This window comes from Ambystoma mexicanum, chromosome 6q, assembly GCF_040938575.1.
Source record: "Ambystoma mexicanum isolate Mex_15411 chromosome 6q, UKY_AmexF1_1, whole genome shotgun sequence".
In the NCBI taxonomy this organism is placed as follows: Eukaryota; Metazoa; Chordata; class Amphibia; order Caudata; family Ambystomatidae; genus Ambystoma; species Ambystoma mexicanum.
The window spans coordinates 928,770,747-928,788,846 of NC_090937.1; the positions used below are offsets into that span (position 1 = coordinate 928,770,747).

At 44.5% G+C, this 18,100-nt stretch overlaps 1 protein-coding gene across 3 annotated transcripts in view; it reads left to right on the top strand.

The window, feature by feature from the left end:
* The window catches only part of WDR17 (WD repeat domain 17), a 2,439,098-nt gene that overhangs the window by 1,450,735 nt on the left and 970,263 nt on the right, over nucleotides 1–18,100 (top strand). The window lies entirely within an intron of this gene.

Here is an 18,100-nt window from a genome sequence, read left to right on the forward strand (position 1 = left end):
TTTGACTTTAGGGATGCGTAGTTGTTCCTTCGTGAAGGTCTCTGATCTGTTGCGGGCTTCTCCTATGACAGTATCTGGATACCCCCTAGAACCAAATCGTTCAACTAAAAATGAACATTCTGAGTCAAGGCCTGCTGGATCTGAGATAATTCTCTTCAATCTTAACATTTGACTGAATGGTAGGCTTTTAAGCATGGGTTTAGGATGGAAACTGCTGAAATGTAAAAGATTGTTCACGTCTGTAGGTTTATGGTACACCGTGGTGTCGATGTGACCCTCTTTGATCTGTAAGCTCACATCCAAAAAATGTAATGAAGGATCCCCTACTTCCATTGTGAATTTGATTGTGTTATTTACTGAATTCAGATGTTCCAAAAAGAGATCCAATTCATCTCGTGTTCCACACCAAATACCAAAGATATCATCTATATAACGTTTCCAGGTCAAGATTTTGAATGACCAAAATGGGTGCTCCAACACGTTTTCTTTTTCAAATTTATACATGTAGGTGTTAGCATAAACCAGAGCCATGGCAGACCCCATTGAAGTACCTGATGATTGTACATAATATTGGCCCTGAAATCTAAAATAACTATTGTGAAGAATTATTTCCAATAATTCCACAATAAATTCTTTATTCCCTCTTATATGTTCATGATTCAACAGAAGCCAGAGTACAGCATCGACCCCTTCGATGTGGGGAATAGAGGTGTAAAGGCTGCATACATCCATACTAAAGAGAATACAGCTAGTGTCCAGGGCTATGATTTCTTGTAAACAATTGAGGAAGTCTGTAGTATCCTTCAGGTAGGTTGGTATTTTCTGAATTAGAGGTTGAGGTCTGAATGATGAATTCTCTTTGAGTTGCTTTCTATAGTTAATTGTGAAATCCACATACTACATTGCCAATTACTATACACAAGTGTCTGTATCCCGGATTTAAAACAATTTTTTGTTTACACTACTTTAATATTCTATTTCATTACAACTGTTGTGACTTTGATGTTTTCTCCAAAGGAACTGTATTCTCCTTTGTTTGATTTGCCTATATTTACTTAATTGTTTGCACTTGTCCACGAATGACCTATTGAACCATCTTTCTATGGGTTCGAACCTTGTATGAGTAATAGGCTATATCGCAATCTCTTATCCTTGTCCTCAATCCCCTTGCCATTGTATCATACTTGTTTCACTATATAATGAGTAGCCTCATGACTCTATATGATTGGTTTTGGACTATTTAGAGTAAACTGCATGTACCATTTGTGTTATCTATCATGACTGTAATGATTACTGTACTATTCACAAATTTCTGCTTTTTTAGTACCTAAATTATAAAATGCGTTACGATGGTGAACACCAGAATTCCTAAATTTCGAACCTTGTATGAGTAATAGGCTATATCGCAATCTCTTATCCTTGCCCTCAATCCCCTTGCCATTGTATCATAACTGTTTCACTATATAATGAGTAGCCTCATTACTCTATATGATTTGTTTTGGACTATTTAGAGTAAACTGCATGTACCATTTGTGGTATCTATCATGACTGTAATGATTACTGTACTATTCACAAATTTCTGTTTTTTTAGTACCTAAATTATAAAATGTGTTACGATGGTGAACACCAGAATTCCTAAATTTCACTATGGAACATATTTACTCTACCTTTCTTATTCATCCTGATCTCTGGTCAGTCCTTATGAGTACGTTTGCACTATGCGCCATTGCAAGATGGCCCCCATATTCCTCACTCACCGTCCTCTATGCCCCCTTTTTTATGTTTATTATTTAGTTTCCTTTTTACGTCTGACGGCGTGTCCCCAGCACAGATCGTTTCCTAGGTCACGACCGTGCGGAGCCATTGCCTGCCGGTTTCAGTTTCCACTAACAGTGTTCTACACACTGTATAGGTAAGCTACCGCTACTTGGATTTCTTTGCCCGGTTGGGAGACCCCATGTTCATTTCTCTTCAGTATAACAGAAATGTATGTGTCCCCACTTAGGTGCCAGCAGTACGTGTCTCTTTGCAGATGCCCTGCATCGTATAATTGTTTCAAATATTTGTTGACCACACGGATGCCTCTGATACCTTGGCTACCCGTCCCGCAACTCGAGTGAGTGCATTCTTTAAAACCGTTTCCGGTTCATTCTAAGTATTATTTATTTTATTCAGTAACGCTCTTTTGGAGTTTTTCTTTTTTCTTTTCCCGTCCATAGGAGGGGTAAGGTTTTTTTCTTATACACGCTCCCCATATTGTCTCTGCTTTTTCACTATTCAAGGGTGGTCCTCGCTATTTATAACCCACTACCGCCTTTGGCTTATCTCGATCTGTTCAATCTTTTATCACGCCATTTTCTAGATCCCACCATGTAGGTGGATCTCACACAATACATCTCCTTTGTTATGGGTTTAGTTATTAGTATAGAGTATTTCTCTTTTATCTGAGAGTTCACTCTTTTCACCATACTAGATCTCCAGTATTCTGCTTTTCACCATCTCGCTAGCATCTCGAGTTATGTACAGCTTGTCAGTCAGTCCTTGACTGGTATGGAAATAAAATAAAAGATTTTACTTTTTGTCTCTTTGTAATGTTGTCAACAGTTCAATTGGGCCCTTATGAAGAAGAGGTTACCCTCGAAACGCGTCGGCCACCCCACAATTGGACAGCATCATCTCTTCATCATTTATTGCTTCATCGCAATTTGTTTTAATATGTCATACGTCATGAATTACTTTGTATAACAGATTGTGCTTTTTGGCAAATTTTATTCTATTTTGTTTTCTTCTTTGCCAAATAAATCGTTATATGCTCAACTAACAAAACTGCTGTTATATATTTATACATTGATAGATTTATATCTATATATTTGAAGGCCCTATGTGGCATCAGTAAATAGTGTGCAGGGGACGGGAGGGCCCCATCTTTTGGGCCCTCTTCTATTTTCTCTTTGCCCAGGTGGCCGCCACCCCAGATAGATGTGAAAGAAGGAATGCGGCCTTTGTGACTGAATCAGGGAAAGCCAAGGGTCTGCACAAAAAGTGGAGTTTACATTGATTAATGAAGGTTCGGTATTTCCGGGGGTCTCCCTGGTAGCGTTCTGGGGCAGCAAGAGGAACGGGTGTCGGAAACAACAAAGGAGTGGGTGCAGAGGCCGGGATAGGTGCTGGCTGTTCCGAGGGGCCGGAGTCCCCGAATTCGGTGTCTAGGGGTAATGGGTAACGCGTGCTCTGTAAGGCATCAAGACGGTCATGTATGGCTGTTGTAGCGGCTGCCATGTCGGTCCTGAGGGCCGCTACTGCTTGCATCAAAGCGGTCACTGGGTCCCCGGTGGAGGGATTCATACTCTGGATGACCAAAAGGCTTCACAGTCTGTTACGCAGCTGTTGGTCGTGCAGAGTATGGGCTATCCCTCTGTTCCCAAGTATCAGACTGACAACCACAAGAATACCGCCAGAGTGATGCTTAGGACCAAAGAAGGTAGTCCGTGGAGCCAGGACTCAGGAACAACCGGAAAAAACCCCTGGAGCGCTGTAAAGGAAGGTATAAGGTTATGTAACTGTTCAATATGCAAAATCTCGTGAATACAACCAAGACACGATATACCTGTGTATGCTGGAGCGTTGTGTATGCTGGAACGTAGTCCCAGGGAGTCGGAGGCAAGCGTTACCAGGGGGGGACAGACGTGGCGGCAGAGACAGGCAGGTGACCACCCAGGACGGGGTCTTCGTAACAAGAAAGGTAGCGAGTAGCAGAAGTGTGTCCAAGGGGATAGACACAAGGCAGTCCGTAGGCAAAGCGTAGGTCGGCGTTGATGGATGGATGGGAAGAGGCTAGAGACGTGGGGGGCGTGTCTTTGTAGGAAGAGTCGCAGCTTGTGCGGGGAGCGGTGTAACATTAGTGCCAAAAAGTGACAATTATCCACATCGGTATATCGGAAGAGCACTGACTGAAATTCACTGCTACAATATAATAGTTTCCACCATAGAACACTGCAGGATAACCTGCTGTTTGGGCAATTCCTGAGGTTCAGGAGAAATTGTTCAGAACTAACAGAATATGATGTACAGGCAGGGGATCTGGCGGGACGTCTGAGACAGAGACAATGCCTGAAAAACTGTTAAAACAAGTGAAGAGGCGGGCATGCAATATACCACGGGAGGTTACTCTTTAATAAAATAGGAGACCAATAAAAAACCAGCCAATCACTGTAGTCATGAGCTACTCGAGCAAAACTAACTGGATTAAGCAAGAAATTCTCAAACTTTGGCCTCTATTGAATGTGGTTGAATTCACAGTTGAGAAACATTGGTTTGTGATCAAAAGGAGAAGCCATCTTTGAGATGTCTTGGTACAATCCTATCAACCAGCAGATGCCATTGAACAATAAGGTACCCTTTGGGAAAGGGACAACCACAGGGTCACTCACCCCGTGGCCAATGTTCAATGTGTACCCTTACATAACGTACACACTCCTTAGACATAGGATGGAAATATCCATGAAAACAGCAATACTTAACAAAATGCAATACAGACGATATAATGCATATGATCACCTGCCCATGTAATCTCAAATACATATTAATGACAAGCAGACCAGTCAAAAAACGAATACAGTAGCATATGTCCTGCATCTGCAATACGAGACTAAATGCTCCCATGGTGGAACATTTCCAACTTTACCACCATGGGGAAAAAGATCTGAGATGGACTGTTTCAGAAAAAGTCAAATGCCCGCGGAGAGGCGGCAATATAGGAGCACCTTTGCTCAAAAGAGAACAACGTTTCATTTTTAGATTAAAAACTGACGACATTGGCCTCAATGAACACATTCCCTGGTAAACTCTATCCACCCTTTTCTAAGTAACTTTCCTAAATTATGCACTCTTATCTTAAGAAAAAAGAGAGTATTGCCACTTTACTAGGACATATTTACATTATTTTGGTGCCTTTTTAGATCTTGCACACAATTCAAGTAACTTTACCGCTGCAATTGAAATAGCTTCAATACAAATATCTAACCAGATGGGGTGCTCCACCTTGAGATAAGAAGCACAATATCTGAAATGCTCTTATGTGATGTTGATTCTGCTGTATTTTTTCCTGAAAATACCTAATGAAAAAAAGACAATGGGCCTCATTACGAGTCCGGCGGCAGCCGTGCCAGAAAAACCGGCAGGCTGCCGCCGGACCCGTAATACCATTCCGCCTCTGTGATTGCCGGAATTACCGGGGCATTACAACCCGGTGACCCGGTAATTCTGGAGGCGGAATTCTGTAAATCCCCATTCCCATGGAGTCCCGGAGGACTCCATGGGGATGGGGATCATGGAAACACTGGTTCCGTCTATGACAGAGCCGGTGTTTCCATGTCCACCTGCAGGCGGGTGGTGTTACTTCCGCAAGGTCAGAACTGGCGGGAGTGATACCTCCTGCCTGCAGGACTCGGAATCAGCTGGTCCGGAAACAACGGTTGCGGCGGATTTACCGCCGCCGCTGTTTCCGGAACGGCTGACTTGTAATCAGGCCCAGTGTGTTATATGCATATATTGAAGTTTAAAATGAGCCCTAAATATAGATGTTGGCTGAAAGTAGGCCTATACATTTTTTTTAAATACAAAAATAAACAAAAATATATAGAGAAAACATTTGCTAGCCTGGAAGGATTAACATGAGAATAACAGAAAAGAACTGAGCAAACGGACCATTCAATGTGCCATTTTTACTTAGACATATTGATGATGCGTTAAGTGAAAAAAGGTGTGACATTCTGTTGAAATTTTGCCACTACAAAGTCACGGAAGTGCTGCACTTTGTTTGTGCCTATACATGCGGTAAGATTTGCTGCAATTGTACCTCACCAAGCTATGGATGTGAGAGTAACACATTTTTTATGATGTTATCAATGACATTTGTGATGTCATCTTTGATGTCCGGGGTGTTAGTCCTTGCAGTGCACGCTGGTAGCGCGGGTAATGGTTGCTTAGCTTACCATAACTGGCGAATTTCTGGTGTTTTTCAGGTTTAACTTGGAACCATAACGTCCCTGTAACAAAGTTTTTTTCACTGAATTTCATAGGTTTTTAGTAGCACAACTTAACCATAACAGCACACCTACGCAGCAGTAACAGCAAAACTTAGCAAGAAACTACTGAGTACACTAGTATTTATTTTATATATTTATAAACTTTCTGTATTAGATACCCTAAAATTAATATATTTTTTTTTACACAGAAATGTCTAGTACTTTGGAATAAGTGGAAGAAAATGTTCCTCGCGATGAAATGAGTGAAAACAGTGATACTAATGGTAGACACTACACTTCTCTAGATAAACCAATTAATAACCATTAATTTATGTGTACTTAGCAAAAAAAGTTTTACGGACCATACAGACATTAATAATAATACAGAGACCTTAGAAAGTCATCTGCAGCAAATGGAGCAAAAAATAGATCTATCAAAAGAATGTACACTCCGAAATATTATTTCCCAAGGGTTCGGGCATGTGTTTTTAAGCATAAGTTGATCGATCGTACAAACATTTCCTATGCACCTTACAGTACTTTTCCTCTTTTTTACACATGCAATATCAGGCAGCAGGGCGCGGCCATCTTGTGATAATCGTATCCGTTGCTGCATCCCCAAGGTGGACCCACTACTTCATATGCCCCGTCCCTGAGGCTGACATCACCAAACCTAGTGACATTCTCCGCCTATCTCCAGGACGTTACTGTGCAGCGCAGCCAAACGTGCCCTGTCATCACCTACGTGTTACTTTTAGTTGACGCAGAACCTGGAATATCAACACACATCATATCACAATGCAGTGCGCCCCAGTTTTGAATATAAAACTATACTTTTAAAAGAAATAGCAAAACTATACAATTTGTAAAGTACTTTTATTACACAATAAACGCTCCAAGAACATCTGGCGATTGCCATATTCAAGCAAATGGGTAATTTCTTTATTTGGTCGCAGTCCACAAATGTTTATTGTGAGACACGCGCTGTTCCTTTTGAGTATACGAAGTATATTGGGCGCACAGTGAATCGCAAGGCTTGGGCATCAGCTTGGCGCTAGGCCACTGTAAACGATGTCAGGTTGCTCCATATTGCTGGTACCTCTTAAGGGCATATCGGCCCATGACGATCGCCCCAAAAGATCGTCATTGTGATGCAGCCATTCCCGTGTCTCTGCAGCTGCTGATTAAAAACCTGTTAGTTGTTATCTGGAATCGATGACAATCGCAGAAAGGCAGTTTGTAGCTATTTGAAAAACATAACAGAAATGTGTCTCAGTAGCCAATCTTTATTACAATTTATCATTTTACCCATTATTTCGGTCCCTTGTTAAAACCAAGGATGAACACACACGTGAAACAATTTGCTTCAGAGGTTAGTGCTATGAAATATGTGTAGCGCGAAATGGGATGCGAAGCTAACGCTACAATCAGGGAGCAAGCTAAGTGCAAGAAGAACACATAGACAGAATTTTAATTAAATATTAGCGTTGAATTACGCGTTTGTGGAACATGGGGGAACCCACTAGTGGACTACACGCATCTGGATACTGAACTGCCCATGTGGGCGAGACAAAGGCCTCTACACACACACACATGCTGTATTTACGTGTTATTGCAATATGAAACAAAGAACAACCGAGTACAATGTAAGGCAGAAATAACGGTCAGCGAATGGTAAGTTGACTCTTTGGTCTATAAAATTGTCGAAAGTAAAACTTACATAATATTTGGCATTTCCATTCTCTCGACCTAAAGCTGACACTCAGTTCAGGGCAACCCATTTTTATAAAGTGAAATTACATGTTGCTTTGTCTAGTTTTGGAATGGTGAACCTTATCATACTGGACAGTGTTACATTCCTCCCTTCATGCATTCCTTTTCGAATGTTAGCTTTGGTTCAAGGTCAAAAAAACAATTTAACCTTATACTGTGTACGATGCGTGGGTTTCCTCAGCTCAGAAGCTAAATTTCAACGCCGCTGACCTTCACTCACAATGGCAGCACAAAGCCCTTTACAACGTACTGTACTAGAAATATTTTTTTTAAAGATATGATTTTTTTCCTACCATTCACCAATGCAGCCGACATTTCTACGGATTTACTTTGTTCCTATGGAGAACTTCTCACTCTTTCAGAGACTCCCACAGACAGGCCAGACCACCTGTCACCTCAGCCCATCTGCTCTTCACACGCCAAATCACATGGACATTTTTCACAAGCAGCAAGTCTGGAGCCCTTACAAAATGTGCTCGTATGACAATGTCCTATAATGTGCACACATGTGTTTGTACTATCCCAGTTTGTGTCACTAGCAGGTGAACGGTGGGGGGGGTCTTGCCACCTTACAAATACAGACACATAATAAATACATAATAGTAATGTCTGCATTTCCCTAGTAACTTAGGGTAGGACCCAAAGTTACGTAAATATGCAAAAAACAAGGGGGATCCTGGGAGTCTCTCTGCCAGACTGTAGTCCTGAGTGCGAGAGTCTTACCTAGATTCTTTAGCTCACTATCTTTCACAGAGGAGAGATATCCCAATCATATCACTCTTTGCCTTGCCCAGGGGCAGTCCAGCACCGAAAAGCTAGGCAATTGTACTCTGAACAAGAGTACCAACAGCAACCCCAGACACGTGTTTCGGTCTGGTTGCACCTCATCATTAGGGTGGAGCTGTGCCTCTCTAATAATAATTACCAAGGGGTCAACGTCTGGATTGCCCTAGTAACTTACGGTGAGACCCAAAGTAACTTAAATATGGAAAAAACAAGGGATGTCCTGGTATTGCTGTTGGTACTTTTCTTCAGAGGAAAATTCGACTCACAAACACCAAAGCATAACACACCCATTCAAGAAAACACCTGACCATACACTGCAATCCAAAATGTTTGCTTCCATGGGTATCTTATGCTGCAGCGCTTCTTGCCAAACACTATAATGTTGACTGCATGACCTGCCCAAAACTCTTCATACAGCCTCACCAAAAGAAACTCTAAGTATATCATAATTAAACTCACCACCACCACAACATAACACAACCATGCAAACGAACACCTCACCAATAAATGCAACCCAAAATGCCTAGAGTCTTCAATACCAACATTATGAGCACAATGCAACAAACAAACTAAGACACATCATCTCACTGTCCTATAAACAGTATTACACTACTATCAATCAGTACACACATTTTTAAAAACATATCCCCTAAGCAGCCCACATACCACAGTCAAAATGTTTGGTAACATGGATGTGTTATGCTGCGATGGTTGTAGCCAGGGCTTAGAGTCTTTGGTGCATGGTCGAAGGCTTACAGCACTTCGGCCATGCACCCATGACTCTAGGCCCTGGCCACAACCACCGCAGCATAACACACCCATAGAAACAAACACCTACCAAATGACCACAACCCAAAAACATAATACATCAACTCAAAACCTACCCACTTCAATTAACATTCTAAAAAATAATTACAACCAACGTAGAAACTCTTCAATACATACCCTCTTCACCCGCGGACACCGGGAACACATTACGGCCTTCTCCTACCTAAACAAATACAGCATTTGACCCATCTCTTACTCCCCCACCGTCTCCAAGCACTCATACACAGCAACACACTCCCCAAAATTGGATTTATGCTCACTTCCAGCGCATGTCCGCGAATCCAATATGGCGGGTGCATCAAAACAATTTGACACACCTCACACCTCATCCCAGCTAATCAGAGAACACGTTGAGTGTCCACGGACACAACACAAGCCGATTATACAATCAGTGTCCTGTCCGCGGGGCGAACAGGGAAGTTTGTCCGCGGAGCGGAAATAGATATCACTTATTTTTTTGCCTTACGTTTTGGTCGTTTAAATAAAAACTACTGGACGGATTTACACCAAATTAACAAAAGCACGCTTTCGGGACCAAGCCCCCTGCTCCTGCCACAGATTTGGTGAAAATCCATCCAGCGGTTTGGGCTGTGGGCGCGACAAATTATTTTTTCCATTATGTCTATGGGAAAAAAAAGAAATTTTGGGACCCCCCTATAACTTTGCCCCCCGCCCCCTTCACCAAACCTCACCAAACTTTGCAATAATTCAGAGTGGGCCATATACTTTTTTTGCAAAGTTTGTTGAGGATTCGTCCAGGGGGACTGAAGTTATGGCCACCCAAAAAGTGCTCTTCTTAGGGTTTAGCAACTTAACCATAACTACATGGCCACTACTGCAGGCCATGTAATATATATATATATATATATATATTACTTTATTAAATAGATATTAATGAGAGTTTTCTCTTTTACACAATTCCATTGAATTGTAATTTACAGAACTAAATAGCACTCATTTTATGGACTGGGCAAGGATGAAGGGCAGTAAACCCCCTGGAGGAATTCTAACACATGCTTGAGGAAACATAAAGATCTACATAAATGTGAACCTCACTGCATGGGATAAAATTGCTTAATCGACCTATTTCCCAAGCACACCTCAGTGTTCTCACTTTGGAGTCTACCCATTTGTGTCATACTGTGCCCTGCTTCTTGGTAGCTGGTAAAGTCACTTTTTGGGGTGCAATGTATCCCCTCCTCACCGTGCCAAAGTAACCCCAAAGCCCCCCCCCCACCACTGTTCCCCAGGGCCTTTCTCCCCCGTCATTCCTTGAAAAATAGTTAAACACCCCCAATTCCCAGTCCAATTGCCCTGCCAGGCCCCAGTAGGGCAGTGGGTCGTTTTTATAGGGCCATATGAAGGATAACAACATCCCACTCTGCATTGCAGGCCCCTCATTATGTGCCCCTGGGTGAATCATAAGGGAATTGATAAAAGTTGCATGTACTCAAACACCCAACATGGAGGTGATTCATCAAATCTCCCTGAACATGTTCACCCAGGCTAACTAGCCATAGAAATCACAGTGATATACGAATACGTAATGCAAGATAACTGTCGAGTGAGAACATTCCAAAGCTAGTAATGCAGACAAACCACTCACTTCACCCTTTTTTCAGTCATACTTTATTCATACCCCTGTTTCACAAAAATATCCTAAATTTAATTATCTCAAATAATGCTCTGTAAATCCTGCCATCGTTAGCATGTTATCTTGCATTTCTGTTTGGTTTATGAATGCAAGGCTTCAACTTTGTACAAGAATGCAACACGATGTGAGCCTAAATTATTTCAGACCATTGGAGCAATATAAGATGCTGCCCAATGAGTTGTCCTTCTTTAAAGATGTAGACCGAACCCAGATCCAATGTGATAAAGTAGCATCCTTGTTGTCATTTTTTGACACAGGCATGCAGCTTGATTCTCATAATATGCATAACATCATCGGTTTCACACAATAAAAGAGTATAATATTTTTGGGCATCAAAGAAACATGTATTCACCTTCATCAGCTGCAAGGAAGTGCTCTGAGCTCAGCAGAGCTTTTGACAGAACTATAGGATGGGCCCTGTGGTGATGAGAGTGGGCTTTCCTCTTTATGCCCACTTCCTGTCTGTGTCACTTAGCTTACTATTTCCACCTTCATTTTTGGAATGCATCATGTTGTCCTTCCTCCTCTCCCTTACGTGTGCATGTAAATGTTTGGATCTAATGAATGAAAATGGACCAAACAATGAGTGGGTGATTTTATATGGCACACTGCGTTAAATGGAGGCGTAAATGCAAGGCATAATTATTTTACCCCTCCATTGAATGCTTTGCATTTTCGTGACTTTCCAAGGCATCGCAAGGGCAAAAAGCAGAGTTTGGATCTCTGCTTTGCTTTCCTCCTCGATCCTGGAAGACCATCCAGTGTTATGCCTGGTTGAGATTTTAATGTAGGTGTAAAACCAATGGATTCCTATGAAATCTGCCTTGCATTTACACTTGCTAAATAGCAGGCATATCTAAATAGCAGGCAGATTCCATAAGAATCCCTTAATAAATGCTTACTCCGGGGGCGTGGCCAGCGTGCTCAACATGGAGACGTGATTTTTTTTTAGCTCCCGGGGCGCCAGCAGGATCCTTCAAAATCCTGAAGTAAACTGCAAAAACAGAGGCGAACAATTACATTAATTAAGAGCAGACATCTACCGCCATAAATTGCTGAAGTCGGGAAGTATCCCAGTAGCTGGATCCCGAGAAATCCACTGAAGAAAGTACGGAGACCGGCACCGGTGAGAATCCAAGATGGCCGCTGGGCGCCAAGAAAGAGGAGCGGCCACAACAGACTAGCACCCTCAGAGGTCGGACGGAGCTGTGGTGCGCAAACACTGAGGAGCCCAGCGGCGACAGAGGCACACGTTCCTTCTGGCGGCACTTCGCTTTGTCTCTGCTGAAGCAGCCGCCGAGCGCCGGAGGCGGGAGCCTCCTGGCAATCAGTAGCAGCTGGGGCGGACGAAACAAGTGACAGGCACCGGTGCCCGATCGGGGACCCAGCAGCCCCGAGGTGTGAGCGAGCGGACGAACTCCGATTCCCCGTCTGGCGCCTGGGGAAAGGCGGCAGACTTTGGAGCGACTCCACAGGACTGGGGCCGCTCCCGTGGGTGGACCGGACTGCGACATCCCTGCCTCCTGCTCCAGTACGGGCACTCGCGGGCACTCTGTATAACGTCGAGCGCCCACTGACACCCTGCACAAATAAACCGGTAAGGAGAGGGGAAGGTTGGGTGCAAGCGCCGGACACTGAACCAAGGGCACGATATCGCACGAAGGGGAGAAAGACCCCCTCCCCATGGCCTACCTGACTGACTATGCTGGCCCAACATAAGGGCTGAACAATTAATCTAACAAGAACTGTTGCAGTGAGGAGGGGAAACAGGTGGATCCTTAAACAAAGACTACAGGCAGCAGACAGCCTGAACAAACACTCCAACTTGAACTGCCAGGAAAGCAGGAGGTAGCCAGGGTGAAAGAGACCCAGGAAGTGCAAAATGGGACAAAGGAGGCCATACATACCCTAGAACCAGAAAGTTAAGAAAAGGGGGAACCCCCCATCCAATCCTAACGGCTGAACAAGACACCCCCAAGCAACGCTTACGATCAGAGCATAGACTGTAACGACCCCCATAACCAAGAAAGAGAGGAAAGCGAGACCAGAGACTAGCCCAACAGTCTGAGGCACCCATTCCGTGTGTAGCACATTAAAACAAGACCGGCAGAATACAGCAAGGGGAGAATCCCACATAGATAACAAGAAGCTACACATACGGAGGACACGGCCAGGATACCAATCTCCCTACAAAATACAAGCAGCACAAAGCGAACCACCCTCACACGGCAAGCCCTAACACTAAAGTCTGCACTCTACACAGTAACAACAAGCCAACAGACAATTGCTGTAATGGGCAAAGAAAAGGCTAAAAAAGTGGCCAATCAGAACACAATGAAACAATATACAACCACCACCCTGCCTCCGCCAATGGAACCAAGCAGGCCTAAGGATACACAACATCCTGAAGAAAACGTATCCTTAAGAGATGTGAAGAACGCCATTTCCAACTCGCTAACGTCCATGAAAGTCAAAATGGATGGCATCTCCACAGAAGTCTCCCTGCTGCGCCATGATCTTCAGAAGCTCTCGTCCCGCACCGAAGAGGCTGAGACCCGTAAATCTGTTGCAGAGGACGAACTGAGACGTATGGGCCAGCAAATGAATAGAGCACTAGAACGTATTAAGGTACTGGAGAGCAGGGTGGAAGAGGGAGAGGGCAGGTCAAGGAGGAACAATATCCGCATTCTTGGCCTGCATGAAAAGGCTGAAGGGGAGAGCATGGAACTTTTCCTAGAGCAATGGCTTGCCAACCTATTTGCTCCCAAGACCTTGTCGAAACTTTTCTCAATAGAAAGGGCACACCGAGTCCCAACTGCCAAGCCGATACCTCGAGGACAACCCTGAACTGTGGTAGCAAAGGTCCTTAATTATAGAGATCGAGATGCAGTGTTGCAAATGGCCAGGACAAAGGGTGAGATAACATATAACGGCTCCAGGATAGGCTTCTTCCCAGACTTCACTAGAGAAGTGCAGAAAATGAGGCAATCCTTCGACCCCCTTAAAAAGCGCCTACAGACACTGAATGTGAAATATGGTCTCCTGTTCCCAGCACAGCTAAAAATATACCATAATGGCACGACGATACACTTCACTGACCCTAAAGAAGCATGGACCTGGGCAGAGAGAAACTTGAAAGGAGACTGGAGTCAGCGCAAACGACAAGAAGCGAGAAGAAACAGGCCGTGGCTTAATGAACCACCAGAAAGACCACCCCGTCAAGAAATGGAAGCAATACCACAGAGAGAAAGACGAATAAATGCAAAAGCGGATGAATGATGAAAGTATACAAGGCACAAGATCAAACGAAAATTGCCTGACACATATAGCAACTGGAAAATGAATGCTGGCGGCCCACAGCCTAGCACGGCACAACCCCCCACAGAACCAAGTGCATACTGAGGTATTCCTAATACCAAAGAGACTTAAGCACTTAAAATTAGTTTGATTGGTTAAACGTTTTGTTCAATGGGCGACAGATGCTTGAGTTGGGGATGGAGTATGGGGAGGGGGAGTTGGGCATTACTCGGGTATTCAATTGGCACTTGGCTCATCAGGGCTACATCAATCACAAAACACATGAAGGTCGCAAGGGATGGCCACCCGCACATAGACCCAAACCCAAAGATTAATGGCCACAACAGGAATAATGCAAAGAAACTTGCCTTGATGACATGGAATGTGAATGGCCTGGGAAACAGCATAAAGCGAAGGCTTGTAATACAATATATACATCGGCATGACCCAGATATAGTGATGCTCACCGAAACGCATCTGGCAGGCACAAACTGCCAATTTTTCTAGAGAACCAAGTATAGGACGGCAATCCACGCAGGCTTCTCCATGGGCTCGAGGGGAGTGCTAATATTGATAAACAAAAGAACCCCGATCGACATAGCTGACGTAACCCAAGACCCTGGAGGCAGATTTGTTTTCATGCAAGGCACACTATGGAACCAAACCATAGCCATATTGGCGGTCTACTCGCCCCCAGCACTCATGACAGCCTTAATTTAAGATATTACACCGATAATAGTTAACAATCTGACAGATACACTGGTAATGGGCGGAGACTTCAATGAGGTGATGAACATTATTGAGGATTGCACACATATAAGGGGGAGAAACCCGGCACTACCAACCAAGCTTGCTACTTTTACGTCAGCACTGGGCCTGAAGGATGCATGGAGAGACCTTCATCCAGCGGATAGATGTTAGGGAGAATTCTCTGTTTAGGCTGAATTTCCTAACCTAGTGAGTCCCCCAGCAGCTTTGCTGGATTTTTGGGGTTTATTTTTTTCTCCTGCCAAGAGTGAGACTCTTTTACCCTCACTCTTGGACATGATTTGAGTGTGTTTCTTTGACTCTAGATGTGTTTAATGGGCTATGGGGTCTTTTACTCCATAGGGCTTCATGTGTTTTTGTGATGTGTGTTACACAGCACCCTCAGTGCAGTAACACAGGGGTGTCATAGTGACCCCCCAACATAGACTCCATACCCTGGGACTGCCTACTGTCTCCCAGGGCATGTAAAGTCACCATTGACTTTACTAGTCTCAAATTCTGAACAGAACCAGTACAAACCATCATATTGTGGACGTACTGGCCGGGGCAATTCGATTGCCCCGCGGTCTGTTAGTCCAGGGGGCACGTCTCCGTCCCCCCTGATCGAGTTTTGGCTGGTGGCAGTGGATACTACTTTTTATAATAAACCACGAATATATCCCTATGGGATTTTCCCATTGTTCGAGGCCTCGAAACATACCGCCGGTTTATTTATTTAATATTAATTTACCGGTTGGTATTTTTTGCCAGAACTCGATTCTAAAATGGCGTTTGTGTTATCTTCTATGACTCCAACCCAAGTCGAGCCCTTTGCTCCACTTTTTGGCGGGCTTCTCCACAGAAGCCCTCCAAAGTGGTGCCACTCTGTCTGCAGGAGGGGTGGAGGGGGATTTAGGCACCCTGGACTGAGTTGCCTAGGCAACTCAAGTTGCACTCCTTCCTGATTGGCCCAAGTGGTGAGCCGGCCGGCTCACCACTTAGCATGTTTGAGTGACAGCTAGGCTGAGTGAATGGGGGTTTTCTGCATAAAAGCAGGGCTTTGGGGACTGGAACTTCAGAAGTCGCCACAGGACCTAAAGAATCCGAAGAGGGAGAAGCAGACCCGACCTGCAACAACGACACCACCGGTGGAGCCCTGCTGAACCGTCTCACCACTTTTCCCGAAGACAGAGGAGATCTCCCGCCGGAGAGTCTTCTTCCTTTGACTGGTGGGGATAACCAGTTTCACCTTCTTTTCACCTTCCCGAAGCATCTTGTGGCCGCCTTGCCTGTGACAAACACCCTGGCAACCGGGATACCACGTTTTTCTACTACTGCGAAACCAAGGGTAGTACCTTTAACCGGAAAACACAGCGGCTGGTTTCTTCCCTTGGCAGTGCAACGACCTTCAGCTTTCCTCCACGTCGAGATCTTCTCTTCCTCTGGACGACGCCGCGACTTGCAGCCGCTGCCAGGAACAACTGCCCCCGCTGGAGGATCCTTTCCACCTAAGGTCCGTGTTCCGCCTGGCTTCCCTTGCAACCGACTGTAAGGGGTAGATTTAGCCCCCGGCTTTCGAAACTGGGTTAGCCCGGGACACCCTGGCTACACTTTTCTGAGCCTAACTAAATCCTTTTTGAACTCCCTGCAAGACTTCTAAGCCTATTGTACAAATGCACCCCAATAGGGTGCATTTGTGCCCTGCTCTCTCTAAGGGTGGGCCCGGCCTATGGACTTTGGCTCACAAGTAACTTTTGACTTTCCTGCCTTGCTAAAGTGTTCCTAAAAATTAGTGTGGTGTATCTTCCTACATTCTGCCTTTTTGCCTCCCTTTTTTCGTTAACTTATTGGAGTGCCATCTATAGTTAAGCGCTCACCTCTGTCTGGAAATAAGTGGTGTTAACTAAGACTTGTCTGATAAGGAATAAGGGATGTATATATATTAATAGTAACTGTGTTTTGAAGTGACTTACAATAATAGTGCTGGAGTGTTTCAATAAGTGTGTTTTTAAATAAATAATTATATACCAAAGCTCTGGGCAGTGTTTGCGTGTGCTATTGTATCTGAGTGCCTATTGTGTATACTTTGCATACTGCCTAACTCTTCTTGAGGGAAGTCGGACTGCTCAGCCACAGCTACCAGGTAAATCTGGGTGGTACAGACTGCTACCAAGTGGGTTTACTGCTAACACCTGTAGTCCTAAATATTTTGCAGTGTTCCCAAAGGGAACTGCACAGGTTTCTGCCTAACAACAGACAATTCTCGTTTCACTCGGGCGCACACGCATCGATGTCTAGATTAGACTATTTCTTCCTCCCCGGCGAAAACATACACAAGGTAATGAATGCAACTCTACATCCCCGGGGAATATCAGATCACTCCCCACTCACGATGCTGCTTGAGACAGTGAGACCCCAGCCTCCGCCGAGGTGGCCATTGAATGCATACTATCTAGGATTTCCGTAACTAACAGAGAATCAAGACTCAGTGGGTGACACGGGGATAGTATGGGAAGCACACAAGGCAACTCTGAGAGGCGAAATACTGAGCTGGACAACTGCACACAAAAAAACACATAAGCAAGACGTTGACGATGCAGAAGCAGAGGTGAAGCGTGCCGAGGCGAAATACACAAGCACGGGAGCGGAGGAAGACAACACATCCTTACAAGTGGCACAAAAGAATCTACATAATGTTGCGCTGACCTGCGCGAAACAGGCGCACAGAACCATGCGTGCCAGACTATACGAGACAGGAGACAAGGCCAGCAAGATGCTGGCATGGTTGGAAAGGAGAGAGGAGGGACACGTTCAAGTGTGCCGTATAAGCATCACAAACACAGAATGGGCCTCAACTGACTCAGACATTGCAGAGGCCTTCGCAACCTACTACGAAATGCTACATGCCCCGCCGACGAGCCAGACGGATCCTAGTATATTGGATACGCTAACCATCCTAGCACTCAACGAAACACAGAGAACGAAACTC